Source organism: Boleophthalmus pectinirostris, unplaced genomic scaffold (assembly GCF_026225935.1).
Source record: "Boleophthalmus pectinirostris isolate CB_2022bp ecotype Guang Dong unplaced genomic scaffold, ASM2622593v1 HiC_scaffold_12, whole genome shotgun sequence".
NCBI lineage: Eukaryota > Metazoa > Chordata > Actinopteri > Gobiiformes > Gobiidae > Boleophthalmus > Boleophthalmus pectinirostris.
In genome coordinates, this window is record NW_026571018.1 from 31,425,879 (window position 1) to 31,452,084 (window position 26,206).

Below are 26,206 nucleotides of genomic sequence, written 5' to 3' on the forward strand. Positions count from 1 at the left end.
TAACTACTCTGGTGGATCCGTCAAACGCTTTTATCCATGGAGATGTTATTGCTTTGACTGGAATGTTTCACAGTATGGTATTAAACCTTTCTACTGTATCTAAATGGAGACGAAACCAGACCAAGTTACAGGTCAGTGGAGAGGCAACCCTGCTCACAGTCAGAATGTCTGTTTTTCTAGGTATTTTTGAGCTATAAAACCACCTGTAATTGAATAATGTAAGGTAGATCTGTTTAATGTCATACTGTGGACCATTCCAAGCAAAGCAATTACTTCTCCATAGAAACAAGCAGGTGACGGACCCCCAACCAAAACATAACGCATCTTTAAGTAGAATTTTTAGTTGTCTGTTCTATACTTAAAGGACAGTCCGGAATTTTCCTAGTGAGCCAGAGTGTTGATGTGTGGAGACATTTTTTTAAATAATCCATCCAGTCCTTGTATTTGCAGAGGTCGCTGGTGCTAGGCTAGTGCATGTCAATGGCCATAGTTAGCCTGCCACTAAAAACAGTCTTACCCACTCCACAAAACACCCAAAGCAAATCTATTATTACTCCAGACTGTCCATGTAAATGTCTGTGTTGATGGAATAATTTTAGAAGTAAAACCAACCTTGTATTTGAAGGATTTCTGTCTGAGCAGCAGCAGTGAGCTCTATTTCTTGATAGAAAGCTTGGCAGCAGCGGACTGATATATGAGAAAATAGTCCCTCAAAATGTGACGATTCATGCGATGCAAGGTTAGATTTATTTCAGACATTATTCTATCAACACAGATATTCACATCGACAGTCTGGTGTAATAATAGATTTGCTTTGGGTACTTTGTGGAGTTGGTAAGACTGTTTTTAGTGGCAGGCTAACTATGGCCATTGACATGCACTAGCCTAGCACCAGTGACCTCTGCAAATACAAGGACTGGATGGAATAATTAAAAAAGTGTTTCCACACGTCTCCAACACTCTAGAAGATGAGGTCCTATGTCAAAAATTCTGGAGTGTTCCTTTAAGTAGATTTTAAAGTTAATTCTTTTTTACTTTTAGTTACTACATTTGAGAGAATAAACCAGTATCTGTATTTTCTTCTCCACTAGATTTTTGAACTGGACTGAAAAGTAAAAAAGTAGTTTCCATATGTTCCATAGTTTTTGAGTTTAAGCTTCAAAAAAAAAGTATTGCAATTGTTAACCAAAATTTGTATAATTTTTTAATCAATATGACTACATTCAACATATAAACAACAGTAAATGGTATCATACTGACTGATTAAAACATTTTCAAGAAGCTAAAACCCATAGGCAAAAGTTGACACGTAACTGTACTAAAAGCCATGCTAATAAATTTATATTAACCAAAAAAGAAAATTAGATCTCAGAACGTTGTGATGTCATGACGTGGTAGTTTTCATGTTAAAATCTATCTTTTACCTTTTGTTCAGAGATTGGGAATGAAACAAAACTGTAAAAAAAAAGTACTGCACTAAAATCCATGCCAATAAATTAATATCAACCAAGAATGGAAACGAGATGCCAGAACTGGTCTGTTCGCCAAACCAAGAGTCCAAACTAAACTTGGTGAAGCTGCTTTTAGTTATTATCCTGCAAATACAAGGAATGGACTGCATGGTGAAGTAAGGTCATCCCCAAACATGACTATTTTACATACTTACATGTCTGTGGTTAAATTATACACAGTTGTAATTTATAAACTATTTAAAATTAATTGTGTGTATTTATGTAAAGTATATGTTTTCTTTTAGCTTGTTTTAATATGTTTTTATATTTGTAAGCAGGCCCGTTGACAGAAATTTGGGGGCCCGGGGCAAGCTGCCTTACATAGCCCCCCTCTAATATAAATTAATTAGAAGAGAGTCAAATTTTGGGCTTTTGAAACCCTGAGACCCGGGACAGCAGACTTTTTTGTCCCTCCATGTCCATGTAAGGCAGATTGAGTTACCATGAGTATAAAATGTGCAGTATAAGTTAAAAATGCCTTGCCTTACCTTACTTGAGACTATAAAATCCTTAATCCTGGTTCAGTCCTGGTTCACTTCTGGTTTAGTCCTGGTTTAGGCCTGGTTCAGTTCACGGTTGGTTTAGTCCTGGTTCAGGGTTGGTTTAGTCCTGGTTCAGTTCTGGTTTAGTCCTGGTTTGGACATGGTTCAGTTCTGGTTTAGTCCTGGTTCAGGGTTGGTTTAGTCCTGGTTCAGTTCTGGTTTAGTCCTGGTTCAGGGTTGGTTTAGTCCTGGTTCAGGGTTGGTTCAGTCCTGGTTTAGTTCTGGTTTAGTCCTGGTTCAGTTCTGGTTTAGTCCTGGTTCAGTTCTGGTTTAGTCCTGGTTCAGGGTTGGTTCAGTCCTGGTTCAGTTCTGGTTTAGTCCTGGTTCAGTTCTGGTTTAGTCCTGGTTCAGGGTTGGTTCAGTCCTGGTTTAGTTCTGGTTTAGTTTTGGTTCATTTCTGGTTTAGTCCTGGTTTGGACCTGGTTTAGTCCTGGTTCAGTTCTGGTTCAGTTCTGGTTTAGTCCTGGTTTGAACCTGGTTTAGTCCTGGTTCAGTTCTGGTTCAGTTCTGGTTTAGTCCTGGTTCAGTCCTGGTTCAGTCCTGGTTTAGTTCTGGTTTAGTCCTGGTTCAGTTCTGGTTTAGTCCTGGTTCAGTCCTGGTTTGGACCTGGTTCAGTTCTAGTTTAGTCCTGGTTTGGACCTGGTTTAGTCCTGGTTCAGTTCTGGTTCAGGCCTGGTTCAGTCCTAGTTCAGGCCTGTTTTAGTCCTGGTTTAATCTTGGTTCAGTCCTGGTTCAGTCCTGCTTTAGTCCTCCTGGTTTAGTCCTGTTTTAGTCCTGTTTTAGTCCTGGTTCAGTCCTGGTTTTGTAGTCTGTGATCATAAACGGCATCATTTTGAGTCAAACAAAAACATCAAATATTACACACTAGTATAAAATGACTTCTATAATTTCTCTGGTCCATTTTTAGAAGTAGACTACATTTTGAAGTTACTCAAGAAACCATAATGATTCAGTACTTTTCCTGTGTGAAATTCCTCAGAGTTTGTTGTGTAGTTGTATTGTGTTTTGTTTCGCAGTGGAGGAGGAGGAGGAGGAGGAGGGGTGACGTGAGGACTCCCAGCAGGCCGCGGGCTCTGTGGCGCGGGGGAACATAAACAAAACTACTGGGGCTGAAGGCCAATTATCTGCTAAAGCTAATGCTAACCCTGTGTTTTCAAAGCAGAACCCACAGCTCTGTGCTTGTGTATTCACCATCAGCCAACAGTGATAAGGACGAATAGGAAGCGTCACAAGTCTAAACAGAAGATAGAGGAAGATAAGGCCCTGATAACGGGGCAAGGACATGATTATCAACTGTACACACTGTTAAGACAATTAGAATTTACAAATGGAACCTAAACATCCTTTATCACTCAAAATTGGTCACGTTTACATGATGTTTTTTTTAAATTCTGAATTAAACAGTTTGGAAATTAAATATTCTCTTTTGAGTTTACATGGAAAACATGGTTAAATCGCCTTTATTTACTTCTGCTCGATGTCTAGAGGTTGAGAAGGGTTGTGATTGGACAGAGACACGCATGTATTTACGTCGACCGAAAAAAACACCACACATTTCTGCTGCTACCGGCGTTTTGTCAACTCGGTTTGTAGTTACGTTATGGACGCAAATATGATCCAAACTTTTTTCGCAGTTGTTCTGATGATAATTGCGCAGCAGCTGGAGAATTCTCTCATCACGCTTTACGTCTGTCAGCTGAGGAGGACAAGGGAAGAGAAGGGAAGAGTGTCTGAGAAGGGAGGAAGAAGACAAACTGAGTCAGCGGCTGCTCTGCCTCAGCCCACTCCCACATCCCACTCGCAAATCCAAAGAGACGCGGAGGAAAGTCCTGAAGCCAGGACTGGTGGAGCCTGGATCATCCACATCGCGTCAGAAGGACGACCCAGCGAGCATGTGCTGAACGACCGGAAATAAACCACCCACTTACTTCAGAATTACAAAAGATCCTTAAATTTTTCATTCTCATTACTGTTTATTTTGTACAATCTTAAACGATAAACTTTGCATATGTATGTATGTGTATATTTATTTATATTCACTATATGTACTGGACACCCCAAAGGTGTTTTTAGAAAAGTGTCAACCATGTGATTATGTAAAACAATTGGGATAGGACACTATAAGTTTTTTAAACTTCATCCTACTCTTTTTATAGCCAGGCTGGCACCACCTAGTGCCTCCGCTCAATTTCATTTTTCTCCAGCGACTAGGTCAGGAATCAGAATACACTAGGCAGTTTGCAAAAACCCCGGAAGTGCGAGTCCTGGCACCAGCCAATCAGCAAAGAGCCATATATTCTGTGTTGGCAACGATTCCCGAGATCATGCATTTAAAGCCAGAACAAAGAGAATGTTTGGTGAATTTTATCAAGGGGAAAGACGTTACAGCTCTTCTTCCTGTGGGATTTGGGAAAAGCTTAATATACCAGTTAGGCACAACCAAACAGCAGTAATACAGTCTACCATCGAGCAAATGAATCCTAATGCTGTGAGGTCAGACGATTTTCATTAAGTGAAACCGGCTGATCAATCAGGCTACTCCTTTTGAGCACCAGGTCCCAAATCTGTACATGTACATGTTGTTGTTTTTGTTATTGTGGTTGATTTTGTTGTATCTTGCTCAAACAAATAAAATGAATGAATGAAGTTTAATTCCAAATAATAATTTTCATTAGAAATGAAGTGTTTACATGGTCTTTTTAAAGCAGAATTCATTTTTATTCAAAATTGTATTATTTTTATTTGGGATTAACGCTCTCATGTAAACGTGGAAATTGACTCCTGTTAGAATGGTGTTACCTTCTCAAAAACGTACCCAGAGTTGTGTTTGGTTTCATTCATTCGGCTCCAAATGTAAAACTCCTTGTGGTGGACTCTGGCTCCAATTCACTTTGTATCAAGAAACTCACCCTCATAAACTGTTTAAAGAAGTGGACTAAGCGCGTGTGACGTGAAAGTGAAATAAAAACCCCAGGATCATGTAGAGCAGGTTATTATGAACATTTTAAGACCAAAATGAGCAGTGTTTACAGCGTCACACCCCCGCAGGGAATATCAATGGCATCAGCTGCAAGTATAAGTACAGCCTACGGTGACATCATAAGTGGACTCTGATCATCACAGCGTTCCCAGGACCACCCAAAAGTAGCATGTAGCGTGGGTTTTATTGATATTGTTTTATTGATCCCGGCAGAGGAATTCCTTGTGTAGCCCCGGAAGTGGTGAGGTCAGGGTCAGGGCCAGAGCGGGGGCAGATGGTGGTGGACACGGGGGCTTCAGAGCAGGAGTCCAGTGGAGTTATGGCCCAGCTGACCCCTGGGTTAGATATTTCCAGACCAAAGGGCCCACTCAACTGTCCCCGACCACAAACAACAGCGGCTTTATGGCCTGTTTTGTCACACTGGGTTTATTTATGTTTCCTTGACTTATATCTGCCCGTGTCTTTCTTTTTCTTGAATCTTGTTTCATAGCCATGCACTGAAACTATATTGTAATCTAGATCTATCTTGGAGTATTTTACGATTTTGGCTTTTTTAGATGAAGGTGCGTTGTGTAACTTTTCAGGTGGAGGGTCCGTCAAATGCTTTTCTCTCCGGAGATGTTGCAAGTTACAGGTCAGATCTGCGGAGAGGAAACCCCGCTCAGAGTCAGAATGTATATTTTTTTAGGTAATTTTAAGATAGAAAACCACCTATAATTGAATAAATGCAAGGCAGTGCTGTTTAATGTCACACAGAGTAATGACATATTCGTAGAAAGGAGAAGGTGATGGGCCCCCAACCAAAAAGTTACACAATGCACCTTTAACAGACTTGTCCCGATTTGTATTTGAATTTGTGTTTGTCTTGCCCCAGAACAGATTGTATAAATGTCTCTTGTGGTCAGAATGCGCCTAGTGAACTGTCTGCTTCTAATAAATAAATTCTAATAAAATGTTTTCTTGTGAGAGATTCAGGAAGTGCATGGTTAGCTTGCTAGTTGTTGCTACCGTGAAGGGAAAACTTCGATCTAGTTGTGAACAGTGTTTAGAAACTCATTGCAGGGAATAATTAAGATTAAGATTAAGAAGACTATGTCTCTCTGCTGGCCTGGGAACACCTCGGGGTCCCGGGTGCACTTTGAATTACTTTGTGTACGAATTGTGCTGTACAAATAAACTTGCCTTGCCCCCCGGAGGAGCTGGAGTGTCCGGGGTGAAGGAAGTCTGCGAGTCCCTGCTTAGAGTGCTGCCCCTGCAACAAGAAAATGGATGGATCATTTTCAGGTTATTAAGAATCCTTTGAGTCTTTTGCACTTGTAATTCACTTTATAGACTATAGGTGGTAAGTAAATATAGCCTCAGCTGCCCTGGATTAGACTGACCAAAGCGAGGCTGACAATCTGCACCATTTGCTTTGTTGACCACTACCATTTGGTGAAGTGTCTTGCCTAAGGACACAATGACTGTATACAGTGAAACCACAGCCACCCATGGCACCATGTATTCTCAGCATAGTCGATGATCTTAGTTCTAACCAGTTTGTATTGTCGCCAGCTACTTATTTACTACTTTATGTTCTGGTGTTCATCTTGTAGCTTTCAGTTTCAGTCCCATAAAAGTAAAAAAAAAACAGGTAAGTGCCATTTTAAAAAGTGATCTTACAGTTTACTTTTTGTATGGAAATGTTTTCAAAAGCCAAATGTATTTTACTGCAATTTCAAAACATACAAATGTATTTTACTGTAATTTAAATATTATACCATCCCTCAATGATAAAGTCCACTATATAATATTGACATTGATAACAAATGTAGAAGATGGTGACAAAAAAAAAAAAAAAAAAGCATTTAAGTAGCATATACAGTGGATTCACAAATGTGTATTTGGAGTTGGAGACATGTGCAATTACTACATCCATTCTATCATAGTTTTGCATGGTTTACAGTTTTCAGTTGAACAATCTTATATTTTTATTTTCTTGTATTTTATTTTGTAGTACTTTGTCACCATCTTCTTAAAAAAACATCAGGTCCCACCGAGATTTGAACTCGGATCGCTGGATTCAGAGTCCAGAGTGCTAACCATTACACCATGGAACCAGCTGTGAGAGGAGGGGCCTACAGGACAGACCAGCCCCACGTCAGCTCAGGGGCCTGCAGGCTCACTACAAACTCACTACAGACTCACCACAGCAGCTGAGAATGTGCCTGCACTGGATCACTTACTTTCACTTCACACTTACATAAGCTTTTCTGTTGCAACATGTGAACCTGCTAACCTGTGCTTCAAACCCCGACATGTGCACTTTTGAATCTTATGTACTACTTGATTTATCTGTGTGTCTGATTATTAATTCAAATGGTTACTTTATTTAAAAAGAAATTAAGAAATTTAACTTTAAAGGTGCACTAAGGCTACATTCAGACTGCAGGGCTTAATGCTCAATTAGAATTTTTTTGTGAAATCCAATTTTTTTGTGTGTGAGGTCGTTCACATTTGAAACTAGAAAAGCACTCAGAGAGCGCAGACCTCCGCCAAGGACTACCCCCATTTTTTATATAAATTGCGATAAAATCAGTCTTCTGGATCAGATCCGGATCAGCCTTTGGAATATGAGGATCCCATTGTCCATCCCTGAGTCAAATTTCATGGGGTTTGGTCAATAATTAACCGAGATATTGAGAAACAAAATTTTTGGCTCCATTTACCACAATGTTAACTAAAATTTCAAAGTGATCCAGAATCCAGGATTTCTTCCGGATCACCCCCAAAATGAAATCAGTTCTTCCTTTTCACATTTCCAACAAATCCTGAAAATTTCATCAAAATCGGTCCATAACTTTTTGAGTTATGTTGCTAACAGACAAACAAACAAACAAACAAACAAACAGACAAACGCCGGCAAAAACATAACCTCCTTGGCGGAGGTAATTAAATGCGACTTGTATGTGATCTCCAGTGTGAACTTTAAACACCCAAAAGTGTCCCACATGCGCATTGGAGGACACAACAACATCACAAGCTTGTCTCCCAAAATACTGTCCAGTTCTTTGTAAAATGGACAGGTTACACATCCACGGCTGATTTGTTCATTTGAGTCTTTAGGCTCCTTGTATTTGACTCGCAGGCTTTTTATTTTTCGTTGGAGTCAGGACCGCCTGTAGCCGCGCTCGCACATTTCCTTGGCAATCATTTAAAAAAATGGCCTGAAAACAGCGAATAACCACAAATATTAATTAACTCACTAACTTCACTTTCCCTCCATTGACTAGACTCGGAGCCTGACGTGTAGGTGAGATGAATGTTACCTGACCGTTCAGATGTCAAAAGATCGGATAAATATGGGTTTTAGGAGCACATATCCAAGTGACATGGGTCACGTTTAAAAAAAAAACTGGATCTGTGTCATTCAGGCTGTCATTAAAAGATCCAATACAGCTCACATAGGGGCGAAAAAAATCGGATTTGGGTCACTTCAGGCTGCAGTCTGAGTCTGAGTCACATTTTGGTTGGGGGTCGGTCACCTGCTTGTTTCTGTGGAGTTTCATTGCTCTGCCTTACAAATAGCTCGCCAAGGGATTTCTGAATTACATGTATTGTGCTGAATAAGTAAAATTTAATTAATTAAATGTCTTTTACCATAGTACATGTATCATTTTGATGCCTGACTTTGTACACTATTAAATGGATAATGGTTTATGTTCTAAAGGCAGCTAAGTGCACCTCAAATAAAGCTCACCGTGGCTCTTATATATGCTCTTTTTTATTTTTATTATTATTACTTTTTTTGTGCACATAAAGCAGATGTCAAAGAAAGAAAAAAAAATATTAGCAGTAATGTAATGTGACCATTTTACCCTCCCCAATTGAAAGGAAAGATAAATAATACTAAAAAATATACTAATACTAATATTAATACTACTACTACTACTACTACTACTACTAATAATAATAATAATAATAATAATAAATGTAAATATAATTAAATAATAATAATAAGTAAACAATAATAATTCATAAATACAAATAATAATCCATGAATGCAGATAAAGTGATAAAATAAAGTAAGTATAAGGAACATAAATAAATAAATGCAAGGACAAAAATCTTATAATATATACACATATAACATTACTATGACGTTTTGTGCACATAAATTCATGCAGTCATGTAATGTGACCATTTTATCCTTCCCCATTGTCTCCAGAGAAAGGAAAGATAAATAATAGTAAATAATAATAATAATACATACATACATACATACATGCATACATATGCATACATACATACATACATACATACATACATACATACATACATACATACATACATACATACATACATACATACATACATACATACATACATGCATACATGCATACATACATACATACATACATGCATACATACATACATGCATACATACATACATACATACATACATACATACACACATACATACATACATACATACATACATACATACATACATACATACATGCATACATACATACATACATACATACATGCATACATACATACATACATACATACATACATGCATACATACATACATACATACATACATACATACATACATACATACATACATACATACATACATACATACATACATACATACATACATACATACATACATACATACATACATACATACATACATACATACATACATACATACATACATACAAATTATAATACATTAATGCAGATAAAGTGAAAGTAAATATAGGGAACAGAAATAAATAAACACAAGGGGAAAAAATCTTAGAATATATAGATGTGTATATACGCACATATCATGCACATACCCATACATATATACCTATATATACACACACACACACACACTCACATGCAGACATACAGCATTACACATATATACAAGCTCTTATACATGCTCAATTTCTTGTGACCACTAAAACTAGTAGCTCTCTGGTATTTTTGTTTTGTAAAAGCCGCTCACCGGAGGAAAAAGGCTGGAGACCCCTGGCCTAACGTCTCCTATAATGGAGCACTAAGCCTGGCCAGTGTCATCAAAGTGTTTCTATTGATGGACTTCCTCCTCCTCTTCCACCACCACCTCCTCCTCCTCCTCCAGCACAGTAGCCCCAAATCCAAAACACACAGACACGCCTCGAGCCGCCGGCCACACAGGAAGTCAATATTTGAATAGTGCGATCTACCTGCTACCGCTCCACATACAGTAGGCAAACTATACACACTCGAACACACTCAATCTGCACAAGGTGACTCCTGCAAGAGAACACCGAGCTACATGTAAAATACTCACACGGAGGCTGGGGCAGAGAGGTGAGGGAATGTCGGGCTAGCCACTTTATTTACCTGATCTATATGCTTACCGGAATTTTGTTTGTTTGTGGTTGTGTGTGAGACTCTATTACACTTACACTAGTTCATTAAAGGTCATACATTACGCAAACTTGACTCTTGTGAGCTTTAAGTCATGTTATAAAGTTGTTACCTTCTCAAAAACAGACCTGAAGTTGTAGTTGGAGTAGTTTTCAAGTTAAAAGCTAATAGTTTTTGCCTTTTGTTTACAACAGATTGACAATTCCAGGCCTGAAATCATCCAAATGATTCTAGAGAAGGTGTATGGAGTTTAAGACCCCGTTTACACTGAAACTAATCCACATATCACCGTATCGGAAACAATCTGCGTCCAGACACGTCGTTTCTGTGTCCCCAATCCTTCACTATCCAACAGCTTTGAGCATATTTGTTTACGTTTTACAGAAATGAAACTTAAAACCACATGGCTAATTTGCATAAACTGAATGCTCATAAAACAGCTCGCTATTGTGCGCTGATGTGGTTTAGCTTCTGTCGGGCTAAAGAACACAACTCAGTGGATTATGAGTGTTCTTTCTGTGACAGAGGGGTGTTCTGCTGATGGTGAGTCTGTTCTGTGCTTCTATCACATTGGAGATGGTTCATGTTAAACTTTTCAGAGATTATACGTCTGCAGGTCATACACATAGACTGTATATATGAACGGACATATATTCTAGCCTCTTAGTGTTTTGGCGGTGAATTACTTCGTGGTGCATAGACCTACATCAGCATATCAGTGTTTTCATGCATCCACACAGTGCCCGATTAGATCTGTACTCGGATGAGTTCGTGGGAGCTGGTGGCACCAGGTCGTTCCGTCTCTGGAGCCATTTTCCATCGGATTAGTGTGGACGAACACTGTATCCACAACAAAAACGACTCGAATATGTACAAGTGTGGATGGGGCCTAAATTTTTTGCTTAGCCTCTATACCAGGGATGTCAAACTAATTTTGGTTCGGGGACCGTATCCAACCTACTTTAATCCCAAAGGGGCTGGATCAGAAAACTCATGGCATATAAACCCCAAAAATATCAAGAGTTCAAATATTTGTGCAGAGAAACACAAATCTATTACAGAAATCTTTTTTTAACTGATGAACTCTTTCTTTTACGAAACATTATAATATTATGAACAACCTGAAACTTGCAACAAAGAAAAATGCAATTTCAACACAATGTTTAAACTTTAACTTGTATGCAAATAGGAATAAGTCACAGTCAACGGTCAAAACGATCGTCCTTTAAGAGCGTTTGGAAAGAGGCAAGTCTTCATTTGTGCTGCTCTGGTGGGAGGGGCCACGCACAGAGGCACTGGAGACGCACTGCAGAAAATTACCAATATTTTAAAAGAAAATATAATTAAATAATATTTTAGTAGAAAATCAGCGGAGGGCCAGATTAAAGGTTTTGGAGGGCCGGATCCAGCCCCCGGGCCGTATGTTTGACACCCCTGCTCTATACAAACAAATTATTAGAAACAAATTATTCTAAACATGCATATAAGAAAACAGATAATCAACACTGGGCAAAAAAATAACAAAACAATCTCTAGATAAGTTAAAATTACTTACATTGAGAAGATTTGGTTTTATTTGAGTCGATTCAACTTGACAAGTAAAATGATCTACCAGTGGAATAAGAGTTTTTCTTTAATTCAACATTCAAAATTCGATTTTGTTTCTTATTTTACTTGCAAAAATTTGTTGTTTTTCTTTTTCTTAAGTGCAGCAAGATGTATTTTCATATTTTAAGTACAAAAAGTCTTATTCCACTGGCAGATCATTTTACTTGTCAAGTGAAATTTACTCAAATCACGATAAAACTTTCTTAATTCAAGTCATCTTAACTTGACTAAATTTTGTTTTTGGCAGTGAACATACACAAAGATGACCACTGAATGACTTAAAAGACTGATCATTTAAGTTTTTTATAAAGTGATATCATGTAATTAGGGCTTGATTTTTTTTTTTTTTTGGAAAGAGCTCTTCCTGTATTACCACATGACATCACAAGGTGGAATGCGGTGTTTTTTGTTTGATAGAGAAGAACTCAACTTAAATATGTAGAGTTTGTGTGTTAAATGAAACAAAACACAACTCTGGGTCTGTTTGTGATGAGGAAACAACTTAGATGAGAAAACAGTGTAATATGGACCTTTAATTAGAGATTTTGGATAAGAAAAGAATGAATAAAATGAAGCTTCAGTCGTCCAGTTTGGTTTTGAAAATGCACTTTTGTTGGTGTCAAACGGGTCTCGTGTGAACTGGAAAAACAAGTTCTCTGCGAAAATAACGTCGTCTCCTCCTAAATCTAACCTTTCCTTTTAAGTCCTCATAAGCCCGTGTTTAAAGCTGCATTGTGAAACTTTTCTGGTAGAGGGTTTGTCAGATCTTTTCTCCGTGCAGATGTTATTGCTTCATCTGGAACGTTTCACATGGTGTTAACTATTTTTTTATCTTCATGGAGGCCAAAACAGACCAAGTTACAGGTCAGATCTGTGGAGAGGCGACCCCGCTCACAGTAAGAGCAATGGTATCTCCATAGAAACAAGCAGGTGACGGACCCCCACCCAAAAAGTTACGTAGTGCACACACTGTTGTAAAGTACTCTTTCTCTCTCCTTCTCTCTCTCTCTCTCTCTCTCTCTCCCTCTCACACACCTTCTTTCTCTCTCCATCCTTCTCCCACTCTCATTCTATCTCACTCTCCCTTTCTCTCCTTCTCTCTGTCTCTCTCTTTCTCCTGCTCTCTCTCATTCTGTCTCTCTCCCTCTCTTTCTCTCTCTTTTACTCTCTCCCTCTTTCTCTCTCTCTCTCCTTTTCTCTCTGTCTTTTTCACACCCTCTCTCTCTCTCCTTCTCTCTCTCTCTCTCCTCTCTCTTTCACACACTCGCTCTCATTCTCTCTCACTCTCCCTTTCTCTCCTCTCTCTCTCTCTCCCTCTCTCCTATCCTCTCTCACTCCCTCTCTCTCCCTCTCTTTCTCTCTCTTTTACTCTCTCCTTCTTTCTCTGTCTCTCTCATTTTCTCTCTGTCTTTTTCACACCCTCTCTCTCTCCTTCTCTCTCTCTCCTTCTCTCTCTCTCTCTCTCCTCTCTCTTTCACACACTCGCTCTCATTCTCTCTCTCTCCCTTTCTCTCCTCTCTCTCTCCTATCCTCTCTCACTCCCTCTCTCTCCCTCTCTTTCTCTCTCTTTTACTCTCTCCGTCTTTCTCTGTCTCTCTCCTTTTCTCTCTGTCTTTTTCACACCCTCTCTCTCTCCTTCTCTCTCTCTCTCTCCTCTCTCTTTCACACACTCGCTCTCATTCTCTCTCTCTCCCTTTCTCTCCTCTCTCTCTCCTATCCTCTCTCACTCCCTCTCTCTCCCTCTCTTTCTCTCTCTTTCACTGTCTATCCTTCTCTCTTGCGCTCTCATTCTATCTCACTCTCTCTCTCTCCTTCTCCCTCTCTCTCTCTCCTTTCTTTCACTCTCTTGCCTTCTCTCTCATTCTATCTCTCTTATTCTATCTCCCCCCCTCTCTCTCTCTCTCTTTCTATCTCACTCACTCTGTCTCCCTTTCTTTCACTCTCTCTCCTTCTCTCTCTTCACTCTCTTTTTCTCTCTGTCTCCTTTTCTCTCTCACTCTCTCTGTGCTCTCTCTTTCTTTTTCTCTTTCTCTCTCTCATCTTCTCCCTCGCACTCTCCTCTCTTTTTCTGTCTTTCTCGCACCTTCACTCTCTCTCCTTCTCTCTCTCTCTGTCTTTCTCACACCCTCTCTCCTTCCTTCTCTCTCTCACACTCATTCTCACCGTCTCTCCTTCTCTCTCTCACCTTTTTTCTCTCTCTGTCTTTCTTGCATCCACACTCTCTCTCCTTCTATCTCTCTCCTTCTCTCTCTCTCTCTCTCCTCTCTGTTTCACACACACACTCTCTCATTCTCTCTTACTCTTCCTTTCTCTCCTTCTCTCTCTCTCTCCTTCTCTCTCTCACACACACTCTCTCCTCTCTCTCGCTTTCCTTCTCTCATTCTATCTCACTCTCTCTCCTTCTCTGTCTTTCTCACTGTCTCTCCTTCTCTTTCTCTCTTCTTCTCTCTCCTCTTTCTTTCCTTCCCTCTCTCATTCTATCTCACTCCCCCTCTCTCTATTCCTCTCTTTCACTCTTTCTCTTCTCTCTCTGTCTTTCTTGCACTCTCACCGTCTCTCCTTCTCTTTCTCTCTTCTTCTCTCTCCTCTCTCTTGCTTTCCCTCTCTCATTCTATCTCACTCCCCCTCTCTCTATTCCTCTCTTTCACTCCTTCTCTCTCTCTGTCTTTCTCGCACTCTCACCGTCTCTCCTCTCTCTCTCCTCTTTCTCTCCTTCCCTCTCTCATTCTATCTCACTCCCCCTCTCTCTATTCCTCTCTTTCACTCCTTCTCTCTCTCTCTCTCTGTCTTTCTCGCACTCTCACTGTCTCTCCTTCTCTTTCTCTCTTCTTCTCTCTCCTCTTTCTCTCCTTCCCTCTCTCATTCTATCTCACTCCCCCTCTCTATATTCCTCTCTTTCACTCTTTCTCTTTCTCTCTCTGTCTTTCTCGCACTCTCACTGTCTCTCCTTCTCTTTCTCTCTCCTTCTCTCTCTCTCCCTCCCTCTCTTCCCTCTCTTCCCTCCCTCCCTCTCTCCCGACTCTTCACAGATCCAGCGTGTTTTGAAGGCCGGAGTTGAACCCGATCCTCCGCCTCTTTGAGTTTGTTTATTGGGACAAACGAGGATTGAACGTCGACGAAAAACAAAGAGTGACGAGCGGAGCGTCACGTGACTCCACCGCGCTTTTACAAAAACACATTTTTGTTGCACAACTTTATCCACGCCTCAAGTATTACCACACAGAGCACTTTCTTTCAGCCCCGGAACTTCCAACGTGTACTGAAGCTAAACACAGACACTACCACTTGATGACATCACGAGGTGGAACGGAGCATTTTGAGATTTGGAGATTACTGGATTCGGGTCAACAAAAGTGCGTATTGGCCGACGATGCGTATTGAGTGGACGAACCAGGGGAGGAACAAAGAAAAAAAAAAAAAAAAACGCGACAGCTTTTGAAGTAGATGAAGGCGTTATTTGCATACAGGCATTATCACCTACCCCCTAACCCCGCCCCCTTCACTCATATCGCACAGCCACGTCAACACTGCACCAATTAACATCTTTTTCTCATCTTATTGTCTGGGAGAGTCGAGAGTGGGGCAGGAAATAGAAGGGCAATAGAACAGAACAGGGCAATAGTGGAGGTGGCAGGTAACAAAGTACAAAAGTAAAAGTACAAAGCTTAAGGTATCTGAACTTTATTTAAGTACATTTTACAGTGGATACTTTTGACTTTTACATTACTTTCACTACATTTTGACAGTATATTTGCACTTTATGCTTCACTACATTTTACATCGGGACTGAAAAGTAAAAAAAACAAAAAAACAAAACACTTTTCTTTACAGTTTGAGACTCACTGATAAAAAGCTAAGACTTATTTTTAACAGGTTTTATTTGAGTTAACATCACAATTTTGAGCAAACCAAACACACAAATACATAAAAACAGATAGAAAAATGAAGAAATCGGTTGAATCACTTAAAATCTGTGGAATTCTTTATCAAAATCACTACATTTAATTCTTTAATATGTTATAAATCTCTGCAAAATACTTTTACTTTTCAATTTTTAGTACAATATTTAAGTGGCTTTTTCATGTGTTACTTTTACTTTTACTTGAGTAATTTTTTGTCCCTGTATCTGTACTTTTTCTTAAAGTGAAATGACAGGTTAGACTACTCATTTCACAAAAACAGATAAGATGGTTATATTTTGCAAAAAATTAGCAATTTTTGTTGAAGAATTTTGCAAAAACAAACACTCGTTTCCACAATTTGTCAAATTATTTTTTTTAGGTTTAAAATTTTACTTCTTGGTTGGGAATTGTGACATCATACTAGGGAATTCCATAACTGTTACTTATAAGGATGTGACGATATCAATAATATACTTTTCGCAACATAAAAACAGATAGAAAAATGAAGAAATCAGGTGAATCGTTTAAAATCAGTGGAATTCTATATTAAAATCACTACAATGATTCTTTAATAGTTCTTAAAATCTCAGCAAAATACTTTTTTATTTTTTTAGTACAATCCTTAAGTAGCTTTTTAGTGTGATTCTTTTACTTTTACTTGAGTAATCTTTTGCTCCTGTATCTGTACTTTTACTTACCATGAAACGACAGATTATTTCACTAAAACAAAGCAGTTAAGATGGTTATATTCAAGAAATTTGCAAAAACACACACTCGTTTTCACAATTTGTCAATTTTTTTCGGCTTAAAATTTTACTTCTTGGTTGGAAATCGTGACATCACACTAGAGAATTTCATAACTGTTACTTATAAGGATGTAACAATATCAAAATCCCTCTATACGATATTTTCACGATATGCATCTCAAGGTTCGATATTTATTCTGGTATTTTGTAGAAGTTTACAAAATTTGTATATAATATGCTACGTTTTCCTTTTAAAAGCCTTAGAAAAGCCATTGGTACTGTTATAATATGAAGAATTAAGACTTAAAAGTGCTTAATAACAGTTGTTTTTTCATGTAGTCTGCACTGACAACAGCAAAGGATCATGGTCTATGTAGTTCCCTGTGTTTTTTAGCTACTGCTGCACCATGGCAAAGCAAAACAAAGTAATTCAAAGGGCTTTACAGAATAAGAAAGATGTTAAAATCACAAAGAAACTCACCAGAATCACCATAACTCTTCATTTAAGCAAAGAGACTTGTAATTCGATATATTGTGATGGTCCACGATATTATTGTGAGACTTTTGACGATACGATATCATGATATTTTGGTTACTTTTACATCCCTAGTTACCTGGCAACGCTCCTCTAAAGTACACAGAAAGAATTATCTGACAAAAACAGTTATTTTGTTGAAATCATGTTTAAAGTGGCAGAAAACTGGGATTCTTAAGAGTAAAATTTGCTGAACTTTTGTAGAATTGTCCATAATGTGATACTGAACTCTCCACTTCCTGTAATTTTCAACATATTTTTCATCTTTTCCTCACAAATTCTTCTTCTTGATTGGTGAAAAACTATAATTTATATTTATAATAGTTATAATCCTGCCAAATTAAGTCAAAAATAGAGAATTATAAAACTAAATTTAAAGGTGAATTGTGTAAATTTTCTGGTGGAGGCGTCTGGTGGAGCTGTTTAATGTCACACTGCGGAACATTCCAGGCCGAGCAAGGACAGGTGACGGACCCTCCACGTGAAAAGTTACACAATGCACCTTTAACTAACAAAATGGAGTACTTGAGTATCCAGCAGAGCCTATAAGTGATAAACAAAAGCCCGTTGAGTTTCTAATCTCGTTGTTGTTGTTGGAGGGTTAATAGAGAAATGTTGACAAAATACTCAAGAACAGGTCCGGGCGTGTTCATGGTTCAACGGTGAAGGATCCGGGAACAGGCGTAAATAAGCGTTAAAGGTGAATTGTGTAACTTTCCTGGTGGAGACCAAGTTATCGGTCTGTGGAGAGGCGACCCCGCTCTCAGTCAGAGTGTTTGTTTTTCTAGGTGTTTCTGAGCTTTGAACCACCTGTGAGTGAATGTAACTTTTTGTTTTTGGTCCATCACCTGCTTGTTTCTTGCCTTGAATGTTCCACAGTGTGACATTAAACATCTCTACCTTACATTTATTCAATTACAGGTGGTTTTGAAGCTCTAAAGCACTGTTTCCCAGTGTTTTGGAAAGGTTACTTTTAAAATGTATTCCCCTACAGATTACAGATTACATACCTCAAAATGTAGTTTGTAACATAATCCATTAAATTACTTAAAGTGAGTAACGTAATCTGAATACTTTGGATTACTTGATATTGTCATGCTTTTTAAAACTACATGAATGTAGCAACCACATCCTGAAAATTCTTGTTTGTTCTCTTCAAATTGGTTGTTGAGCCCAAGTCTCCATGAACAGACTTTATTTGCTGTAAAGTAGCAAAGACTAGATTATCTTATAAAATATAAGATATTTTATCTGATAAAAGACAATAAAAAGCCCAGTCTTTCCTTAACCAAATTAAAAAATATTATTGATAGAGAAATGATTTATATATGAGATCACTGCTGCCTTAAAGTGTGTCCACCTACTGTTAAGTGTCATATTGTTTAGACCGGGTTTAGTCCTGGGTTTAGTTCTAGTTTAGTCCTGGTTTTAGTGCTAGTTTAGTCCTGGTTTAGACCTGGTTTAGTCCTGGTTTAGACCTGGTTTAGTCCTAGTTTAGACCTGGTTTAGACCTGGTTTAGACCTGGTGTAGACCTGGTTTTAGACCTGGTTTTAGTCCTGGTTTAGCCCAAAATGTGAAAACAGGAAAATACCGCCATGTAATCCATTTAGTTCAACAAAGTAACTGTAATCCAATTACCACTTATTGAAACTGTAACTGTAACTGAATACAGTTACTCATAATTTGCACTCTGATTATGTAACGCCGGTATATGTAATCAGTTACTCCCCAACACTGCTGTTTCCTTACCCTCAGGTGGGTTGTAAGAGATTTTTTGGGGGTGTCGTTTGTCATGATCTGTATGTAGGTCTGAAATATACAGTTCTGACACATGAGATTTTCTGTGCTCACAAAAATGAAGACAAAGCACAAAAACAGACTGAATATATGTGTTTCGCTCTCCTCCTGCACCTCCTCCTCCTCCTCTCATTAGAAATATTAAAATGTTAAGAGATGTTTTGTATCATTTCTAATCTTTTTGTAATTATTTTATCGACTATTTTGTTCCAGTATTGCTGGTTCAGTTGAATGTTGAAAAGAAAAAGAAATGGGCTACATTTAATGTCCAAATAGGCGACTTATGGATCCTTTTATTGTTGGTTCAATTGACTGTTTTTCATTGTTTAAAACTTGAGTCATACTAATTGTTCAGAGACATGATCACTCAGTCAGCAATAGAATATCCTCATTAATTTTCAATAATGGTCAAATCCACCTTTATTTTGTGATTTACGAATAATGTCTATTGACGCGAAGGTTTGTGACTTTTAGGGACTGTCCACACGACAACGTTTTTTGGTCAAAACGGTGAAGTTTGTATTCGTTTTGGTCTTTCGTCCACATGGAAACGTGTGTGTTTTGGAGTGGGCGAAAACTGTGTTTTTTGAGAACGGGTTTCAGAGTGGAGAAATCTGAGAAAGCCAGCGTTGCGTTGTTATATGGACAAGCAAACCGCAGCTTTTGGAAAACGATGACATCGTGAACCCGTCGCAGTCCTCACACTAGCCTCTGCGGATCGCGAGGCTGTTGCCGAAAAGATTACACAGATCAATAACAAAGATTACACACGGGTAATTAAACTGTTGGATTTTGAGACCAAGTTATTCTAATAATTCTCATCCAAATGTTATGGCTAAAAACAAAATATTTATAAATTTAACTTTTGCAAAACAAAATGGTGATATTTCTGGAATACCTCTGAAATAGGCTAAATTACCTTAAAGTAAAAAAAAAAAAAAGATGAGATATGCATTGTTAAATATTATTATCATTTTTAACAGCGCCACATACAGGTGTGGCGTATGTATTACATCGTTTTCACTCAGTGCTCCGTTGTCGTTTGGACGTGAATATTTACTCATCCAACGTGTGTTTTCTTTTTCAAACCTAAAAAAAAAATGTCTCTTGACTTGGGTCAGGAAGGTTTGTGACTTTTAAAATATGGATCCTCAGAAAAAAAGTTTGGGAAACACTGGTCTACAGAAACTAAAAAAACATTCATTCTGACTATGAGCGGGGTCGCTTCTCCACAGATCTGACCTGCAACTTGGTCTTGTTTGGGCTCCATAAAGACAGAAAAGTTGAATACAGTACTGTCAAACATTCCAGACAAAGTAATAATCTCCACAGACAAAAGCATCTGACAAACAATCCACTAGAAAAGTTACATAATGCACCTTTAAAGCTCACAAGAGTCATTTTAGTGTAATATAGGACCTTTAATAACTCCATATGTTGTTCTTTTAGTTGGTAATTATTTCATTCTGCTCCTATCTCTAAATGATTTAAAAATTTCCATGAAAGAAAAACAAAAAACAAAGTAATACCACGCAAAAGCCCAAAACAAAGAGGTTTTTGTGAATGTTAAAAAAGACACACACACACACACACACACACAGACAGCGCAGTAGAGTGCAGATGTGGCTGTCCATTATGGCCTTAAGCCTCTCAGTGTCCCGTGAATGAGGCAGGAAGGAAGGAAGTCCAGACTGGGACCGGGACCCCAGAGACCCCGCTGCTCCTCTGTCTGTGGGCGCGTGTGTGAGCCGCTCTTTAGCACATTGTGGGGACTGGAATCTGCACACACACAAATATCAGACACAACACAACGATAAAGTTCAAGGTCCTGTACGACGCAAAACTGACTCTTGTGAGCTTTAAAGTGCGTTGTGTAACTTTTCTGCTGGATAGATAGTTGTTATTATGAGTTATTGCTTTGCCTGAATGTTCACTGTCAACTTTTCTATCTCCATGGAGACAAGAACCACCAGGCCAAGTTGTGCGTGAGATCTGTGGAAAGGCAAGTCCACCCTCAAGTAACGATGTATGTTTTTTTAATGTATTTTTGAGTAATAAAAACACTGAAAACGTATTTGGTTCAAGTTTAATGCAATACTTTGGAACATTCCTGTCAAAGTAACATGCAGTAGTGTAACCTCAACCAGAAAAGTTGCACAGTGCACCTTTACGTCATGTTATAATGCTGTTTCGTCATCACAAACATACCCTGACACACAAATCCAGAATATTTAGTCTGAGTTTTTTGCTTAAACTGTAAATAGTCTGTTCCAAATTGCGAGGAAGTGGGTTTTTAGACTCCATAAACCTTCACTAGAACAATTTGGATAATTTCAGCCATGGAATTGTCAGTCTGAGCAAAAGGTAAAAAAAAAAAAGTACCATATTTTTCAGACTATAAGGTGCACTGAATTATAAGGCGCAATATCAATAATGTTGAATTCTCTTAGTATTTTCATACATAAAGTGCACCGGATTATAAGGAGCATTAAGCAAAACAAACGGACGACACTTGAGACTGATGCCTTTAGTCCAGGCATCCATGATCCATTGGCAGATCGTGGTGTAATTCGCCCGCCGTTGCCTCCCTGTCTTGGTGAATGTGTATTATGAATGTGAATGTGTGGATAATTTAAATTTGTTTTTTTAAATTTCCTACGAGGATGACTCAAGTATACATTGAGTAATAATGTGTTTAATGCAGCTTTGTGCACATTTGTTTATGTTTTCCAGAAACAAAACCACATGACTCATTTGCATAAACTATAAGCTCTGAAAAAACTGCTCGCTCCTTGTGCGTTTATCGGGTCAACTTCTGTTGGACTCCGCGAGGCTCCTGACTACTGTAGCCGTAATGCTCTGACAATCCATCAAGTGGTGCGGCTTCGTAGTTTACCAAAGTCGTACTAAAACATTTTGATAGAGTTTTGAGCACCGTGTACCACATAAAATCGGTTCGAGGCCAGGAAGCACAACCAGAATTATTACATAATGCGCACCAGATTATACGGCGCACTGTTGATTTTTGAGAAAATGAAAGGATTTTAAGTGTGTCTTATAGTCTGAAAATACGGTTCGTGACATCAGCTGTGACAGAGCGTTTTGAGCTTTGGAGACGTAAACAAACTAATAATGGAGGATTAGTCAAACATTTGTGAATGAAACAAAACAAAACACAACTCCAGGTCTGTTTTTGATGAGGTAACAACATTATAATTTACAACAAAAACAATTAAGCATAAAATCAGGCTCCAAAAAATGAACGTATGTCAATGCAATGTCCCAAAAAAGGATGAAAACCTAACCAGTGTGTGCATTTATGTGTGTGTGTGTGTGTGTGTGTGTGCATGTGTGACAGTGTGAATGTGTGTGTGTGCGTGCAGATGAGCGCATCAAGCAGATATCTAGAATTCAAGCCACATTACACACATATGTAGACGCCCGGAGCTCCACAGCTGTGAGGATGAGCTCGGTCTGTGGAGACATGTGGATTTAAACGCTCTCATTTGACGCTTTGTCCAACTTTTCATAACCTTTAAATCAATTAGCGCCTATAACGTGACCTATAACGAGCAATTCAAGCCTCAGCTAGTCACCGCACCCTCTGCTGAAAACATGTGCTGGATTTTGTCAGGTCAATGTAAAGGTGCTCACAACAAAAACATGTTTTCACTTGATTAAAACGAGGCAAAAATGTTGTTTTGATTCATTCTGTACCATTTTATAGCTTTATATAACTACACCTTCAATTAGTCTTAAAGTTTAAACAATTCATAATGAACAAAACAATTATTTAAGGTCCTAAATTATGCAAACTTGACTCTTGTGAGCTTTAAGTCATGTTATAATGCTGTTACCTTCTCAAAAACAAGCCTGGAGTTGTGTTTTGTTTCATTCACACATGTTCACTGGAAAAAAAAAAAATCTAGTTAAATTAAAATAACAAAAATTAAGAACATATAACTTTATTTGAGTCGATTCAACTTGACAAATAAAAATATCTACCAATGAAATAAATGTGTTTTATTTAATTCAAGGAACATTTGATGTTGTTTCTTATTTTAAGTGCAAAAAATTGTTGTTGTTTTTTTGTCTTATTTTGTGTCTAGCAAGATGTATTTTCATACAAAAAGTCTCATTCCACTGACAGATTGACTTAACTTGATAAATCTTTCTTAATTCAAGTCATCTTAACTTGGCTGGATTTTGTTTCTGCAGTGTTTGAGTAACATTTGTTTATTATTAGTCTATATCAGAGGCGGGCCTAGCGTTAGGCAAAAGCTTAGGCGTTAGGCGGCTGCTTAGTGCCTGGGCGGGGGGGCGGGGGGGGGGGGGGGCAAACAATAGCCGAGGCCTCAGAGCAATTAGATTTTCTCTAAATATGACATTAAATGAGAGTAGCAAAATCATATATAATGGATGTAAACAAAAATGTAATTGTACTAGCAAAAAAATAAAACTACTTTCAGCTCTGCTTATCTAGTAGACGACTGAACTAATAAGACAAGTTTCCAATCCACCATAAAAATAAATAGAAATGTGCATGTCTCAAGAACAATGGGGAAAAACAGACAATAAATATTACAAAAATACCCCCAAAAAAAAAAAATAATAATAAAATAGTGCATAATAGTGGGGACCCCAAACTCAATTTCGCCTAGGGTCCCCAAATTGTTAACTCCGCCACTGGTCTATATATTTCCAAAACTCAAAATGCTGTTCCACTTTGTGATGTCATGAAGCGGCAGTTTTCAAGTTAACAGCTACTTTTTACCTTTTGTTTAGTAGAGAGCAGCAATACCAAAGCTGAAATGATCCAAATGATTGTTGTGAAAGCTTATAGAGTTTAAAAACACAGGGGTAGAACAGAATCATTTCTGTTTGTGAGAACTGAGCCGAAATATGAAGGATTTATGAGTTAAAAAAGTCTGAGTGAAACAAAACACAACTCCAGGTCTGTTTTTCATGAGGAAAATCAGAAATCAGTTGAATCGCTTAAAGTCTTTGATTCTTTAATAGTTAAAACATCTCTGCAAAATACTTTCAAACAGGTATTTCAGTAGTTTCACTTAAGTCGATTTTATTCATGTGATACTTAAGTACAAAAGTAACAGTACAATACTTAATTACAATTTTTAGGTATCTGTAGTTTATTTAAGTTACTACATTACTACATTTTAGATCTGGACTGAAAAGTAAAAAATACTTTTCTTTATGGTTTGAGTTGCTGAATTTTTTTTTAGCACATTTCATTTGAGTTAACGTCCCAACTTTGAGCAAAAAAGACGCACAAATACACAAAAACAGATAGAAAAATAAAGAAAACTGTTTGAGTCTTTAATAGTTCTGAAAATCTCTAAAAAATACTTTTACTTTTTACTCTTAAAGTACAATTTTAAACAGGTACTTCAATAGATTTACTTAAGTAGATTTTTTCTTGTGATACTTAAGTACAAAAGTAAAAGTACAATAATTAGGTAAAATTTTTAGTATCTTTACATACTTAAGACCATTTTACAGTGGATGTATTTGCACTTTCTACTTCACTACATCTTAGATCTGAACTGAAAAATAAAAAGTACTTTTCTTTATGGTTTGAGTTGCTGAAAAAGCTGAGACTTATTTTTAGTACGTTTCATTTGAGTTAACGTCCCAACTTTGAGCAAAACAGATACAGGAATACACAAAAAATGAAGAAAACAGTTTGATTCTTTAATAGTTCTAAAAATCTCCTCAAAATACTTTTACTTTTTACTCTTAAAGTACAACTGACACGACATCACAAGGTAGAACTGAGCCTAGATATGCAAGATTTATGTGTTTAAAATGAATGAATGAATGAAACAAAACACAACTCCGGGTATGTTTGCAATGCAGAAACATTATAACACATAAATAAATCTGAAAACTGAGTAATATTATTGTTATTTCCAACTAACTACTAAGGCTTTGTCATACTGATGTAGCCTGTATAGATTCTTTTCATGCGTCCTTTTAACAACTAAACCAGGACTAAACCCACAACTAAACCTGGACTATAGAAGGACTAAACCAAGTCTACATCGGGACTTAACTGGGCTCAAACCACTCGAAAATAACAAAGCCGGCGAAAGATTCCACTTACTAGAACACCAAATGGCTGTATTGTGAAATCAGATTAGGCTCCGAGCAACTTCCCCGGTAACACAGGCAGGTGTCACGCATCCGAGTACTTCCTTTCTTTGCACCTTTTACACAAAAACAACAATCCGGGTGTGATGTTTCTATGGCGACGTAATGAGGGCGCGATGTTACCTTTGACTGGTTTTAAAGGACCAATACCGCAAGGATTACTTCGCTATTAACAAAGTAGTTTGGGTGTATGCCGTTGTGTAATTTTGTGTTTATTTTAACTCTCCGTATTAAAGGCTGCCGTGGATTCAAACAGTCTTAGTGATGACATTTTAATGCAGCTAGAGAAATGGACTTCCACAGACTTTTTCCCCCTTTATAAAGAATCAAATCAAACTGACTTAGGCTCAAAATAGTCTGTTACACCTCGTGATGTCATGAAGCGGTAGTTTTCAAGTATCAACAGCGACCGTTTACCTTTTGTTAAGTAGAGATTTCCAGGGCTGAAATGATCCGAATGATTCTAGTGAAGGTGCGTGGAGACTAAAAACACAGTGGAGCACTTCCTGTGTTTTACCACGTGACGTCACAAGGTGGAACAGAGTGAATCCGTGTATCGTTTGTTCGTTTGTTTTTCAAAAATAAAACCAAAAATGAGAAAATTAAAAAACAACGTTATTTGTCTCCAAAATCAAACTGAAAAAATGGATAAAGATTCAGTTTTTCAGTTTTCTATGTTTTCTATTTTGTGTTTAAATGAATAATGAAAAAAATGTACAAAGGTGGTTTCCCGTTTCTGTGACTTAAACTGCAATGCTGGACTGAACCAGGACTGAATCAGGATCAAAACAGGACTAAAACAAGTCTAAACCAGATCTAAACCAGTCTCAGTCACAGTCTGGTCCTACTCTCAGCTTCAGTCTGGTCCCGGTCTCAATCCTGGTTTCAATCCCAGTCTCAGTTCCGGTCTGGTCCTGATCTCAGCTCCAGTCTGGTCTCGGTCTCAGTCCCGGTCTCAATCCCGCACTCAGTCCTAGTCTGGTCCCAGTCTCAGTCCCGGTCTGGTCCTGGTCTCAGCT

At 38.1% G+C, this 26,206-nt stretch overlaps 1 non-coding gene across 1 annotated transcript; it reads right to left on the bottom strand.

The window, feature by feature from the left end:
* Positions 1-7,060: 7,060 nt before the first annotated feature.
* Positions 7,061-7,132, bottom strand: trnaq-cug (transfer RNA glutamine (anticodon CUG)). The gene has a single exon. It is a non-coding gene; the product is annotated as a tRNA-Gln (tRNA).
* Between the last annotated feature and the right edge of the window lie 19,074 nt (positions 7,133-26,206).